This window comes from Asterias amurensis, chromosome 2, assembly GCF_032118995.1.
Source record: "Asterias amurensis chromosome 2, ASM3211899v1".
Taxonomy (NCBI): domain Eukaryota; kingdom Metazoa; phylum Echinodermata; class Asteroidea; order Forcipulatida; family Asteriidae; genus Asterias; species Asterias amurensis.
In genome coordinates this window covers 26,035,793-26,048,676 of record NC_092649.1, presented here as the reverse complement: position 1 = coordinate 26,048,676, position 12,884 = coordinate 26,035,793, and the positions used below count along the sequence as shown (strand labels likewise).

The window sequence follows — 12,884 nt, the reverse complement described above, 5'->3', positions numbered from 1 at the left end:
GCGTGTCGGTGCATGGCCAGGGCCCAACTTCATAGAGCTGCTAAGCACAACAATTTGCTAAGCATGAACTTTCTACCTTGGTAAAAACAGGATTACCAACTAAATTTCAATTAGTTGCATAGACCTTTACTGGTATTCAGCTGTTGTTTGCTCATCCTGAAAATCACGTTGAAATTTGGTTGGTAATCCTGTTTTTATCAAGGAAGAAATTTCATGCTAAGCAAATTTTTGTGCTTAGCAGCTCTATGAAATTGGGCCCTGGCTAGAACGGTGCGAAATTACAGAAAATACACCATTTGCTTGGGAACAATATTTAAGGATTAAAAAGTATTTTGTTTAGAAGTTTTGAGGGATCAGCAACTTAGTTTTGAAAAAAGTAATCTTTGGTATTATATTGCCTTTCGGGATACAGATTGAGAGTTAACAAAATTAATATGTTGGCAAGTCTTTAAGAACTGGGGCCATCCCTCGAATTTTAAATCGAGCCCAACTGATTTTAACTTTTATGATTTCCACATTTGGCTGGCCCATTTTCATGTAATTGCCCTCGTCCTGTCATTGTTGTAATTTTTTTTGGTATAATAAATAAAAAAATTATTGGTTTTCCGTGTTTTTATCGTAGGTCTTTTGTGGCCTTTGTGCCTTTAATATATATCTATATTTTTAACATATTTATTGAAATGTTTGTAATTCCAATATAATCAGCGTTTGGAAAAATGTCCGTATGGCGCCACCACTTTTTCATTCGATATGAAACAATATAGTATCTAATTTACCCCAATAAGATATCCCTTTTTGTAAAAATGAGTGAAAAAGTGGTGGCGCCATACGGAAAGTTATCCCGGCGTTTTGCTGTGACCTTTGAAATATTTTGAATAAACCAATATAAAATCATGCAATGGGAAAAATTCATTTTGAGAAATAGACATCGGTTATAAATTGAACAGAAAGTTGTAGATGAAAAAAGGGAAAGGAAAAGGGAAAAGTGAAAACAAAATTAAAAGGTTGTTATCTGTTTTTGAAATGTGCTAGTCATTTCCCAGACGCGACTGGCTTCAAGGAACAATTTATAATTTAATTTAAAAATCTTCAGAGAGAGCACAAACGTATCCATTTTAAGACAATTTCAGCGTTAACTCTCAAGAAGTTCTGATACGTTGGGCAAAAAGGTTGGGTGAAATTTAAAAGATGGTGTATACATTGGCTTTTGAGAGTTGGGCCGGCACTCGAATACAGTTTTGCAAGTAAAAATAAAAATCATTAGGTTGGCAAGTCTTGATGGATGGCACCACATGCTTGGGTAAAATAGAAAATTACAACATCCACTTGTGAAAAATTTTTGAGCTGAAATATCGGTATATTTGCAACATTTAGATAAAAAAATAGACATCATGAGCCTCAAGAAACATCAACAAAATCGTCTGTAGTAATTTGAGCATTGAGAATTTTTAGATAAGTGATAGGGTAAAGAACTAGCACAAAAATCAACTTGGTACAACGTGAGTCTTTAATGGTATTGGATGATGGGTTGGACGGGTTGGCCCCTGGTCTGTGAGGGGAGGGTGGTCGTTGGACGGGTCGGCCCGTGGTGTATGTGTGGGTGGTTGTTCGGTCATGCCGTCGGGGCCGCAGAGACCTCACTGTTAATAAGGTTTTGGATGGCCTAAGGTCATCTCTAAATTCATCTCGGAAACATAGATTTCAATCAGACAGTAATAACATTATGCTCTGTTAAAAAATGCACTTCACAATTTGTTGATATGATCGAAAACGAAACTTACGGTTTTTATGTTGGGGTGCGTCTTGGCCCAGGTTGGACTCCACCGTTGCATGCACCATGGACCTCCATGCATGCACTGACTGACGTCCTACCAGGCAGGGCTACGGTGCATCTCTAGTCCAAACTGTATCGACAACACTGGCACTGAAAATGTAGCTCTAATATCACTAGACAAATAACATTGCCTCAAAAAACACTGCTGTTTGGTGACTGTTGTCCGAGGAGTAATTGAGAAATTTTTGATGCAAAAAACACATCGCTTTTTGCAGCACAACTAAAAGCTCACTCCTTGAAGCTGCAACAAAGAAATGCTTGAAACCCCCAACCGTATCGAACTCGTTCTCAACACGTGCAAAAAAATGTATTCTCAGTGCAGGACGTGGTTATTCAAACTCACTCTCAACTATCTCGATCCCTCGTTCGCTCCCCTCACCGAGCTGAAGCTAGCCGATTTTCTGGCCAGATTTTCTACCGCCTGCTGGCCGCGTATTCAGGAAGTTAGGGAAAATAGAACCCATGCAGTTAAAGACATTGGACACTATCGGAAACTGTCAAAGACATGTGATTTCATTTTGGCTTCTGCGCATGCGTACTCTTTAAGTTACTAGGCATTCTACGCTTACAAGGCTAGCGCATAAATTCGGCACTTGCACGTAAGCGGGGAATCGTGATCGTAAGCGCAGAATTCGGCGGTAAGCAGAGCTATGAAATTTGGCCCAGGGCCCATGGAGCTGCTAAGCACAAATATTTGATAAGAACAGGGTTACCAACCAAATTTCCATTTGTTGAATATTGCTTGTTACTGGTAGCCTTGCTCAAGGCAGACGAATTATTCTCTCCGAAAAAAAGACCGCCGCTATAAAAACCCACCCGTATACACTGTGCGTAAAATATGTGTAACCACCGTCGCACGACACGCTGCCCCCGTACACCCATGAGTACACTATCCGCTAGCGGCCTCTGGGTTATTGGTACGAGTGCGGATGACTTGTGCACAGTAGTCGTACGGTGTGCGTTGAGCGATGTGATGGTGTATACGGTTGGGTCGTGCGGTGTGAATACACATGCACAGTAAGCACAGTGTATACGGGTGGGTTTACAGCGGCATCTTTTCAGAGTAAATAATGCGACTGGCTTGAGCTGGGCTAGTTACTGGTATTCAGCTGCCGGTCGCTTGTCCTGAAAATCACATGGAAATTTTGTTGATAATCCTATTTTTATCTAGGAAGACACTTTCGCTAAGCAAATTTGTGTGCTTAGCAGCTCTATGAAATACTGACTCAGTCTTCACACTTGGTGTATCTCATCATATGCATAAAATAACAAACCTGTGCAATTTGAGCTCTATCGGTAGTTGAAGTTGCAAGATAAAAATGAAAGAAAAACACCCTTGTCACACCATAGAGTAAAAAGCATGGAATTGCTCTATTGTGTGCTTTCAGATGCTTGATTTTGAGACCTCAAAATCTAGTTTTGAGGTCTCGAAATCAAATTTGCGGAAAATTACTTCGTTCTCAAAAACTACATTACTTCAGAGGGAGCCGTTTCTCACAATGTTTAATACTATCAACAACTCTCCATTACCCGTTGGTTAGGTTTCATGCTAATAAATTGAGTAATTACCAAAAGTGTCCAGTGCCTTTAAAGACAGTAGAGTTTTGCCTTCCTCCTTTCTAATTTTAACAAATTTTTTAATTGTATGTAACCAAGAGTAATTTCTTTTCTCACAATTTTATAGAAACATATCAGTGAGCAAAAAAAGAGGTACAACTTCATTAATTGGTTGCATAATTAACAAATAATTAGCCGCCGCAATTAAAGATCTTTTCATCCAGACCATAAAAAACGATCTGCTAAAGATTTTACGCTCACGCCCAAGTAAATGTACCCTTTATGTTGCATACAATACAAGATGACCATTTATTACATAATCTGACAAACCATACCTCTTGGCAGACTTAATTTAGGATAAAGCTAAACCATTCCACTAATTAATTAATTACAAACCCGCCAATGATTGCAGTACATATTGCATGGGAGTTTAGCTGGTCTCCATGCTTACAATGGGAAACAACTGGTCAAGATTGTATTAGTATGAGAGTTAGCTGTTCTTAAAGACAGTGGACACTATTGATTAATGTCAAAGACCAGTCTTCTCACTTGGTTGGTGTATATCAACATATGCATAAAATAACAAACCTGTGAAAATTTGAGCTTGATTGGTCGTCGGAGTTGCGAGATAACTATGAAAGAAAAAAATACCCTTGTCACACGAAGTTGTGTGCTTTTAGATGCTTGATTTCGAGACCTCAAAATTCTAAACTTGATGACTCGAAATCAAATTCGTGGAAAATTACTTCTTTCTCGAAAACTATGTCACTTCAGAGGGAGTCGTTTCTCACAATGTTTTATACTATCAACCTCTCCCCATTACTCGTTACCAAGTGAGGTTTTATGCTGATAATTATTTTGAGTAATTACCAATAGTGTCCACTGCCTTTAATTACCTCAAAACTGACCCACACATAGGTAATGGGCATGCGCCTTCAACTGGACCAGTACTCAGTTATATTTGGTGTATCACAGCCTTAATTCGAACCAACGACCTTTGCAACTTTAGAGCAGTGTCATACCAACTAGACCACTGATTTTTCCCGGTGGCTAGAGAATTATACTTATTTGTAATAAACAAACAAACAATAATGAAAACACAATGTTTTGTTCCTGAACTTTTAATTTTGGTTTTTATAGCCTTGTACACCTATGTGTGTTTGCATAGCACTGTATACTCGTTACTTTCCAAACCTATGTGGAAAAAAAAACAGGCATGTTTTACTTGGGTGGGATTCGAACCCACAACCTTTGCAATTCTAGAGCAGTGTCATACAAACTAGACCACTGAGATTGACGGTGGCTAAAGGAACACTCATTTGTAAATAAACAAACAATATTGAAAACACAATGTTTTGTTTTGGTGAATTTTTTTAGTAACCGCAAGTTGACCATGGAATGTAACTAGAAGACCAAATGTTTAAAGGCAGTGGACACTATTGGTAATTACTCAAAATATTTATTAGCATAATACCTTACTTGGTAACGAGTAATGGGGAGAGGTTGGTAGTATAAAACACTGTGAGAAACGGCTCCCTCTGAAGTGGAGTAGTTTTCGAGAAAGAAGTATTTTTCCACAAATTTGATTTCGAGACCTGGGAATTAGATGAGGTCTCAAAATCAACTTGCATCTGAAAGCACACAACTTCGTGTGACAAGGTTGTTTTTTCTTTCATTATTATCTCGCAACTTTGACGACCAGCTGAGCTCAAATTTTCACAGGTTTGTTAGTTTATGTATATATTGAGATACAGCAAAAGAGAAGACTGGTCTTTGACAATAACCAATACAGTGTCCACTGTCTTTAACTATTACAGAGATTCATGTGTGACTGGTATTCCTAAAAGTATTCCAGAGTATGGAGTACCAACAACAAACTAAAAATACCTTTCAGTATTTTCAAAATACATTAGATCAATCAAATAAACATAGGGTTGGAAAGGCAGTGGACACTATTGGTAATTACTCAAAATAGTTATTATCATAAAATCTTTCTTGATTACAAGTAATGGGGAGATGTTGATAGTATAAAACATTGTGGGAAACAGCTCCCTCTGAAGTGACGTAGTTTTCGAGAAAGAAGTAATTTTCCACGAATTTGATTCCGAGACCTCAAATTTAGAAATTGAGGTCTTGATATCAAGCATCTGAAAGCACATAACTTCATGTGACCATGGTTCGACAAGGGCGTTTTTTTCTGTAATGAATATCTCGCAACATCGACGACCGATTGAGCTCAAATTATCACGCTGAGATACACAAACTGTGAAGACTAGTCTTAAACAATTACCAATAGTGTCCACTGTCTATAAGCATATAATTTAAACATTTAGACAGATTCAAAGTACATAAATATTCACAACAAATGATAGACCTCCCTATCAACTTGTTTCAACGAGACAAAAAAATCCACTGTGTTCAATCTACAGGTACTGAGTGTACTGCATAGTCAAGTCATCTCTGGTAGCTAATAAAGAGGTTTCGCAAGTGTACGGATACAGATACAGATACGGATATGATAACAGTATCCGTTCATTTCAGCCGCATGTTGGATTCTGTTTCGCAAACTATCAGTATGTTTCACTTGAGTGCGCTCGCATAACAGGAGTGTTTTTTTACTGCATTTTCTCATCGTTTTGCTTGTAAATGACTTACAAGTTTTTTATCTATACCAAGCATGATACCAGTGAAAGCTATTCTGTGGGAAGTGTTTTTGATCTGGGACAAAAATGCAACTAAAAGTCTGCAAAACAGTATCTGTTTTTCTACGACGTGTATGAGCTCCCGTATGCATGCAAAATACGATAGTCGAGGCTACGCGTCATGTGAACACACAAAGTATCGACGTATAGATATCTGTATCTGTATCCGTACACGTGCGAAACCTCTCTATTGGCTGCTATTTCGACAGATAAGGCAATATGGATACTTTGAAGAATGCGATGTAATGAGATCATTGCCAAAACTGGTATATTATTATTGGTCATGTTCTGCTCAATTGAAAATGTACTCAATAATTGCCTCAATCATGACCTAAACTGATATATTATTGGTCATGTGGACTCTAGATGTACATAGAAAATGAATACCCGTTTTTACGGAGGGCAATCATATTCACAGCACATTCTTTACAGTTTTTGTTCACCCAAATTATTGCATTTGTCCCTCCCTGTTATCAACAATTATAAACATGCTAGCTTACCTATGCTCTATATGAACACAAACATTGATTTTTCAACTTGGACAGGTCTAAACAAAAACAACTTTCAACATTTTGCCGAGCTAAAAGCCAAAACAATATGGCTGACAATAATTGTTTGTGTAGAGGAGAAGTACAGGGTCATGTGATGTGCATTGAAACTGCAGTCCAACGGCTGTTACATGTTTCTTGTTTTTGTTGCAGCGATCAGTCAGTGAGTCACTGCACTAAATTTCAGAAATTGACAACTCAGGAAATGAATCGGCCGTTGATTAAACAAAATGATTACGGACTGCATCTGTGTATTGGTCATGCTCTCTTCAACTGAACATGTACTCAGTAATTGCCTCATACAGTTGTGGCCTAAACTGGAGTGCATTTTGGCGACCCAACCTAAGCCCAACCGAATCAACAAGTGGGTTACCAGTTGGTCTGAACAGCATCGTCACCGCGCTCAACCGAACACGCGAAAACGCTCAACCGATGACCAATGCTTCTGGTTGGGGTCGCCAAAATGCACTCCTGATGTATTCGATCATGTTCTCTTCAACTGATCATGTACTCAGTAATTGCCTCAAATATGACCCAAACTGATGTCTCCTTTGTCATGTTCTCTTCATCAATTGAACATGTTGCCTCAAATATGACCCAAATTGATGTGTTTTTGGTCATTATGCTCTTCAACTGAACATAATTGCCTCAGTTGTGGCCCAAACTGATGTATAATTGGTCATGTTCTCTTCAACTGAACATGTACATGTATGGCCCTGATGGGCACATATTTTCTATGATTCTCACTGATCATACCATTGATAAATTCTGACATACATCTTGTATTAATACTACTTCGAAATGAGAACTTTTTTCCAAAGAATAAAAATGTGCTCTTTTCAACTTACTTCAAATCATAATTCTTCAGTTCAGAGAACTGCTCCATATCTTTGATTGGAATCTTATTTTTCTCCATGTGTGTTTTCCTTCCAAGGCTGTAAAAGTTTAAAATACACATGTAAGAGCTTTACTTTAAAGTTGAAACAAATGTGTTGAAATTAACATCACCCTTGCTCACTGTCGATCAAACAATTTAAATGGAAATAAGTCCCATGAAACCTTTTTCTTAATTTCTTCCTTTTGGCTGGAAATAAGTGTTTCAGAAGGGGGAGGTCAATTGAGTGCTTGAAAGTGCTCACCCTCTGACACTCTGCTTGAATTTAAATCTCTTAACAAAAAAAAAAAAGTCATCCTCTTCGAAAACGTTCTCAAAAACCTTCAGTTTTCAGCAGAAATATCCAAATGTTCACAGGATTCATTAACAGAACTTATCAGGACTAAAGAATATTCCGGATGGTTTTTACCGTTAACCAGCGCTAAAGTCAAGTACTTTTCAGTCAAGTATCAAGTACTGTCAATTGCTAGGGTGGCCAAGTAGTACTCAAGTACTCGTGCCGTTGAGTGTACCCACTGCGCATGACTCTCATGCATTTTTTCAGTGTTAATACATCAAGGATGGCAATCACTGGCGCATATTGCAACCCATCTATTACGGTGCCTTTGCCAGCTCTTGTCATAACTACTCTTGTCGTAACAACCTGGGAAGTGGCAGCCGGGGGACCACTTTAAGAGGATCCGACTTTTTAATATTAAATAGTTAAATAATAAACCACAATATATTGAAGTTAGAGGAGTATTACGGTACCTTTGCCAGCTCTTGTCTTAACAACTCTTTGGCCTGTTCAGTGGAGTTCAACGTCTGAGTACTGTAGTTATGGGTCACTCCATTTACTGGCTCTGAGCGGATCATTACAGGTTTGACTTTCTTGCTCTTGTTCCTGTTGCTGTCTTCTTGGACTGCTTCCTGAAGTACAACGCATAAAAAATGACTTAGTAAACATTAAGATGAAATCCCGGGAAAGTTCCCGTATGGCGTCACCACTTTTTCATTCAATGTAAAATAATCTAATTTACCTCAATCAAATATCCCCTTTTGTAAAAATGAGTGAAAAAGTGGTGGAGTGATAGGGAAAGTTATCCGAAACCCCATCATTTCATGATTTATATTACAACGCGGCTCTTTAAAGGCAGTAGACACTATTGGTAATTACTCAAAATGTTTATTGGCATAAAACCTTTCTTGGGGACGAGTAATAAGGAGAGGTTGATGGTATAAAACATTGTGAGAAATGGCTCCCTCTGAAGTGCCATAGTTTTTGAGAAAGAATTTATTTTCCACGAATTTGATTTTGAGACCTTAGGTTTAGAACTTAGGTCTCGAAATCAACCATCTAAACGCACACAACTTCGTGTGACAAGGGTGTTTTTTTCTTTCATTATTATCTCGCAAGTTCTATGACTGATTGAGCTCAAATTTTCACTGGTTTGTTATTTTATGCATATGTTGAGATACACCAACTGTGAAGGCTAGTCTTTGACAATTACCAATAGTGTCCACTGTCTTTAACTCCAAACCAAAGTTGGCAGATTTAACAGTGCATGCAAAACAAGAGACAAAACAAACTTGTAGTTGAGCGCTCTGGACTCAAGCTCTGGTGTTTCAATCAACAGGGTGTGGGTTTGAGTCCCAGTCTTGACACTTGTTAGTGCGCCATGTAAATTATTCTGGAGGTCTTGGGCTAAAATCCATATAATGAATTGTATGGGTTTGAGTCCCAGTCTTAACACTTGTGCACTTTGTTTATTGGCAGTATAAAGCATTGTTAGTCGTGTTTGTACACACGGACAAATTTCACACAAGAAGACGATAGTAAGATTCAGAAACAAAGGACAACAAAATATGTACCCCCCTCCATTGATAAAATAATCCACCCCTCTATTTTCAGCTTGGTGTGAAGAACAAGGAAAAACAAATATCTCTTTATTCAAAGTATAGATTCATACTTTATTTTTGTATGTCAGCTTTTTTTTTTGGTCAGTACAGAATAGTTCAAGATACTTAGAGTGCGAAAATCAAGCGATATTTTGAAGTGTTTCAGTTTGATGTCACTTAATATTATGTCCAAAAATGTTTTGGTGGTTCTTTCAAATCGATGCATGTGACTCAGGGGCATTTTATTTTACCTTACAGTAATCATTATTTGTGACTTACTCCAGCTGAACTCTTGGAGTTCTTCTGACTTGGGTTATATGGTCTTTCTTGCTTGGCCTTGCCATTCTTAGAACCGTCGTTTGGTTGGCTGCCCTGGCTCCGGTTCACGCCCTATGGAAGTTAGAAAAACAAGTTATAATAATAAAATGAGACAACCTAAATAAAATATCAACAATTTGGTCAGTAGTCTGGAAATGTAAGATGGATGAAAAGTTTTAGCCCCTCTTTCAGACTGAAAGAGTAAAATACAAAGAGTAAGATGTCATTGATAGGGACCCCTCTAAGGAAGGCCAATAGTGTGGTCATGACTCTAGCTTTATGAGCACATATCGAAGTTCCCGGTTAGGATGGCCAGTCTTCCCTGGATGCTGCCCAAATTACTTCCATGAACCAACAAGTGATTGTATCTGACAAACAACTGCTTACAGGCCCCCCCCCCTCACCTTGCAGGAGATTTGTATGGCTATTGGCTAACATGCCATAGTCTGTCCTCCGGAACAGATACATCTTACTTCAGTTTCGGGGGGGGGGGGGGGAGGTGACAAACACCCCCCCCCCCTCACCTTGCAGGAGAAGTGTACTTACTTCAGTTTCAACACAAATATTTCTGTTGGTTTGAAAAGTGGGGATTGGTTCTTGGTAAGGAAACCCAAAGACCAATCTCACTCCAATCTGTTCCCAGCGTAAGTGACCGGGCTCAATCGACAGTTGGAACTCACTCCGATGTACTGTGCCCTGATAGTTACCACCTTGGTCCGATTTCATGAAGGTGTTAAGCAAGAATTGAGTGGGGCACCATTCACAACAATGCAAACTTAATCTAAATGTAATGTTGTCTGGTTGTTTCTTCAAAGCAATACTATTCTGAGCTTAGCAAGTTTGTTTTCTGCTTAACAGGCTTTATGAAATTAGGCCCTTGTGGTAATTGCCACCTTGGTTGAAGTAATGGTGAGCAAAACTTGGCCAAGCTGGTTCAATGGAAGGGATACTTTAGTTCTGCCAGAGCCTATGAAAGGTCCTTGGAGGCATTCACTTCTGTATTGGTGCATGGCCACTTGACAAACATACCTCAATTCTATGGGGCATATTTGTCAAGGCCCGTATGAAACTCTGCCATGAACTGCCATGATAGCTGAACGGCACTTATTATCCCTGTTGTGGGACGTTTGTCAAAGAATTGAAGCAATTTAGCAAGTTCGGCATGATACCTATAAAGTACCTTATCTTTAAAACATTACCATTTTGCTTTCAAGATCATATTCATAACTCACAGTCAAAGAGGATGCCAAGCAGATGATCCATTCATGCAGTACAGGTCAAAGTCCATCCTCTGCAAATAGACAAACAAATTATTAATCCTTTAAACTTGGTTGTACTTGACTCATAATCTTTGCCTGAGGCTAGAAATACCAAAAATTGACAGTTTCAGATATTTCACAATGTGTTTTGGACAAAAGAGCATTTAGTCAAACTAATCTTTGTTTGAGACCAGCCGTCAATTTCACCAAAATATGTTCAAGTGGATAAATAAATGAATGGGTGGATAGATGGATAGATAGATGAGTGCATGTAACAGGTAATATAATATCTATGTTTTATTAAATTCATTTAACTATCTTTATAATCTATATTTGCTTGTCTAAATTCTGGTTTATTTATTTGTTGTAATTAATCGATTGGTTGTTTTGATTGCTTTATTCATATTTAATCATCTGTTTATTGATGTAAGTGGAAAAGGTGATTGCTTGATTAACTTTTTCGTTGATTGACCTATTTTTTTTGTTAAATACATCCCTTTATTTAATTATTTGTTGCCTTATCTCTTTTTACATGTACTTTTCTAATTATTTATTCATTCATTTGTTAATACTTTTAATACTTAATACTTATTAACTAATTCTTTTTTTATTTATTTATTTGCTATTTGCTGGACTAATTTCTGGTCTTGGTGTTGTTATTTTAAATTGTGCTTTGTGTATACAGATTATTTTATTTCAAATTATTATTATTTTCAAAACAAACTTTACAAAGAGAGTATTTTATATCTAGTGTGTTTGCTTCCCTATGTGACTGGATTAACAGGCTTTCGAGCTACAGTGTTTAATAATACTTGTGTTGATCCTGGCCATCACATTACCATTGTTTTATAATTTCCTGTGCCCTTACTGTTTTTCTTGCTTTGTATTTACTTTTGTACATATATTTATGTACTTATATTATCTATTTGACATACTGTCTGCTTGTATTTGTAATTGTTTAATGGCCGAATAAAGAATAAGAATAAGAATAAGTTCTTCCGTGGAGCAAGGTTCTTCGTTTACCTTCATCCATTATAATCTTGAATAAACGAGCTTACCCAATGATGTTTTTATCTCTTCCATAGATTGGTAGAGACACACGGCCGTCACCACAGCATGCAGGCAAACAAGTAGGTGTTGGACTTTCATTGAAGAAAGTCTTTTCACATAGTTTAGCACATGTTTTGAATTAGAGGTTGTTGTAGATTCAATCATAAATCGCTCATTAGACAAAATATCACACACTCTGAAACTCTTCCAAAATATTATGGTTCAAGTCTTTGAAATTAATGTTCGTTTTCTAGTTTTCATTGTCCATGATCTTTGGAAGAAAATCAGCTTGTTAAAAGCTGTGGTCTCGACCTCAGGAGGTACCTGTGTACTGGCTGAATGCATGCCGTGTGTGTGGCCCCTCATCCCCGTCACGCTCGTGTCTCCCCTCCTCCATGCCTCCTCCACGTCCGGTCGTCCATGTCGTCTGTTTTGGTGTTAGCGTGCTCCCCTCCCCTGGCCAGTGTTCGTATGGCTCCAGCTACAGTAGTCAGGCTATAAACTCAGTGGAATTCGCACAGCCAAGGGTTCCACAACGACATTGTAGAACTTTAAAAGCTGGTTGCAAACTCAACACAAAATTTGAGCATTTTATTTCGTCCAAAGAGAACAGATAGCACTCCATCCTGCCGCCGATACTCTGAAGTCTGGGTATAACGATCCATCATTCATTATAGAGGGCGCTATTTACATATAGAGGTCTCCAAATTCTTGGCAATGAACCGGGGTGTCATCACCCGCAAAATGTTCCCCATTATTTTTTTCCCAGAAGTCTTGCCTTCTATTTATTTTGTCGTAATTAGAAAACTTTTTCAGAATAATGAGCTGTGAAGTGTGTTGCTG

General features: G+C 38.1%; 1 long non-coding RNA gene across 2 annotated transcripts; it reads right to left on the bottom strand.

Annotated features, from left to right (window-relative positions):
* Positions 1–3,421: 3,421 nt before the first annotated feature.
* On the bottom strand, positions 3,422–12,669 carry LOC139934038 (uncharacterized). 2 transcript variants are annotated; one of them, XR_011785677.1, is made up of 5 exons: positions 12,050–12,669; positions 10,965–11,023; positions 9,694–9,804; positions 8,287–8,445; positions 3,422–7,576 (listed from the first exon to the last, which is right to left on the bottom strand). It is a non-coding gene; the product is annotated as an uncharacterized lncRNA (long non-coding RNA). The 2 variants fall into 2 exon arrangements; XR_011785678.1 differs by having other exon boundaries at positions 12,366–12,669.
* Between the last annotated feature and the right edge of the window lie 215 nt (positions 12,670–12,884).